The sequence below is a fragment of the Ochotona curzoniae genome, unplaced genomic scaffold, assembly GCF_017591425.1.
Source record: "Ochotona curzoniae isolate NIBS_2020 unplaced genomic scaffold, NIBS_Ocur_1.0 contig_3348, whole genome shotgun sequence".
Classification (NCBI taxonomy): Eukaryota; Metazoa; Chordata; class Mammalia; order Lagomorpha; family Ochotonidae; genus Ochotona; species Ochotona curzoniae.
The window spans coordinates 57,330-60,244 of record NW_024465825.1 but is presented as its reverse complement, the minus strand read 5'-3'; the positions used below and the strand labels follow the sequence as shown (position 1 = coordinate 60,244).

At 45.5% G+C, this 2,915-nt stretch overlaps 1 pseudogene; it reads right to left on the bottom strand.

Moving 5' to 3' along the window:
* Positions 1-592: 592 nt before the first annotated feature.
* LOC121156302 lies at positions 593-1,516 on the bottom strand (annotated as a pseudogene).
* Between the last annotated feature and the right edge of the window lie 1,399 nt (positions 1,517-2,915).

The following is a 2,915-nucleotide window of genomic DNA, read 5'->3' as shown; positions in this document are numbered from 1 at the left end:
TTGTATGAATTATTTATGTCTAAGCTTGTATATATTTTATTGGTGCACAGGTATTGTGCCTTTTAACTTGGTCTACATAAGGTGTCTATGAAATTGTAAGAAGCCCCACAGACTTCCACATGGGTGTCAGGGGCTCAAACATGGGCCATCTTTAATGTTTTCTCAGCTGCCTTATCAGGTAGCTAGATGGGAAGCCAGTTGTGACTGGAATCGGCACTCCTACCAGGGATACAGGTGTCACAGGTGGCACTGTTGTGCTCCAATAACTACCCAAACAAGCAATATCTTCTATCTGCTTATTTGCTGGCCAAGTGACCCCAACAGCTTCGTTAGGCAGGATGCCATCCTGTCTCCCATGTGGATGACAAGGACTCAAATTTAGATCTTGGCTGACCCTTATCTTACCTGGTTATTTTCTTCACAAAGGAACATTTTTTTAGGCAAACTGCTGTTTATTTCACATCTTTTACTAAAAACTGTAAAACCATGCGGTGATATATTTTCAATCAGCACAATATAGAGTGAGTGGCTGCTAAAGCATGATTGATGAATAGATGCTTCATTGCGTTGTTCATATCAAATGTATACAGGCTCATAATCTCCCCATTAGTCTCTTTACTGCCTCTCTTACATCTTTGTTTCTCAGGGTGTAGATTAGAGGGTTAAGGCTAGGTGTGACCACTGTGTAAAAGAGGGCAATGAATTTGCCTTGATCTTGAGAATTTTCTGTTGGTAGCAGGAGATATATACACATGACTGGAATGAAAAACAGGGAAACAACCACAAGATGGGCACCACATGTCCCAAAGACTTTCTGAAGTCCTGTATTTGACTGCATAAAAACAGCCCTGGCAATGGCGCCATAGGAGATGAGAATGAGGATGAGAGGTATGAGAACGAAAACAGAGCTGGTGACCAGAAGGGTCAACTCATTCAAATGTGTGTCTGCACAGGATAATTGCAGTAACGCTGGGACTTCACAGAAGAAATGATCCACATGGCGATTTCCACACAAGGGCACCCAGAAGGTAAAGAGGAATGGAGGGCTGAGTCGGTAAAACCACTTACCCAGGAAACCACAGCCAACAGGTGGCAGAAACGAGGGTGCATGATGACACTGTAATGCAAAGGTCTGCACACAGCTGCATAACGGTCATAGGACATCACCACCAGAAGGACACACTCTGGTTCCCAGTGCAAGCACAAAGTAGAGCTGAGTCATGCAGCCAGCATAGGAGATGGTCTTGTCTGGGCCCCAGAGGTTGACCAGCAGCTGAGGGATGGAGCTGGTGGTATAGCAGAGATCCAGAAAAGAGAGGTTGGAGAGGAAGAAGTACATGGGAGTGTGCAGGTGGGAGTCCAGGTACGACAGGATGATGATGAACAGGTTGCCTATCAGTGTCATCAGGTAGAATATCAAGATGAGCACGAAGAGAGCTACTTCCAGGTGAGGCCAGTGTGAAAAGCCCAGCAGAATGAAGTAGTCTTCAGAACTACTGTTCATTTGTGCCATCTTCATTCATTTCTTGTTTCCTTAGTAAAAAAGACATTCTAAGGTTCAAAGGGAAACATGCACAAGAAAGAAATGCCAATTAGAATGTTCTGTTACTCTTCAAGTCCAGAACTATTTGAACAGTAAGAGAAACTATAAGCTATATTAAATAAAAGATTCCTCAGTAAAGAAAAGAAATTGGATGAGTATTTGGATCAACAATGCTGTATCCTATCTCAGAATACTTCACTTATAACTCCAGCTCTGTTTTCAATTCTGTATTCCAGTTGGCATCTGGTTTTGAAGACAGTGGTAAGGTCCAAAGATATGGGCCTTATCACACACATGATATGTCTGGATTGAGTTTAAAGTCCTACTTTACTCTGACCAGTCTTCTCATTCTAGACATTTGAAAATTAATGGCAGGCCCGGCACGATAGCGTAGTGGCTAAAGTCCTCGCCTTTAACGCACCGCGTTCACATATGGGTGCCAGTTCTAATCCTTCTGCTTCCCATCCAGCTCCCTGCTTGTGGCCTGGGAAAGTAGTCAAGGACGGCCCAAAGCCTTGGGACCCTGCACCTGTGTAGACCAGGAGGAAGCTCCTGGCTACTAGCTTCGGATTGGCTCAGCTCCAGCTGTTGTGGCCACTTGGGGAGCAAACCATCAGATGGAAGATCTTCCTCTCTGTCTCTCCTCTCTGTGTATCTGCTTTTCAAATAAAAATAAATAAATCTTTAAAAAAATTAATCAGGGGCCCGGTGCGGTGGCGCAGGTGGTTAAAGGTCCTCGCCTTGCACGCCCGGGATCCCTTATGGGCGCCGGTTCTAATCCCGGCAGCCCTGCTTCTCTTCCAGCTCCCTACCTGTGGCCTGGGAAAGCAGTCGAGGACAGCCCAAAGCTTTGGGACCCTGCACCCGCGTGGGAGACCCAGAAGAGGCTCCTGGCTTCGGATCGGCGTAGTATCGACCCGTTGTGCTCACTTGGGGAGTGAATCATCGGATGGAAGATCTTCCTCTCTGTCTCTCCTCTCTGTACATCCGCCTTTCCAATAACAAATTAATAAAAATAAATCTTTAAAAAAAAATTAATCAGCAGATGAGAGACTCTCTCTCTTTTTTTCCTTTCCTTGCTTCTACTTCTCTTTATCATTCTGTCTCATTTATCATTTGCTCATCTCCTGAACAAACAAACATAAAAAACAACTGAATAGGGCCTGTGCAGTATCCTAGCAGCTAAAGTCCAACCCTTGCATGAGCCAGGATCCCAGATGGTTGCCAGTTCTAATCCTGGCAGCCCTGCTTCCTATCCAACTCCCTGTATGTGGCCCAGTTGAATATGGCCCAAAGCCTTGGGACCCTGCACCCATGTGGGAGACCAAGAAGGGTCTTTGGACTCCTGGCTTCGGATTGGCGCAGGCCATTG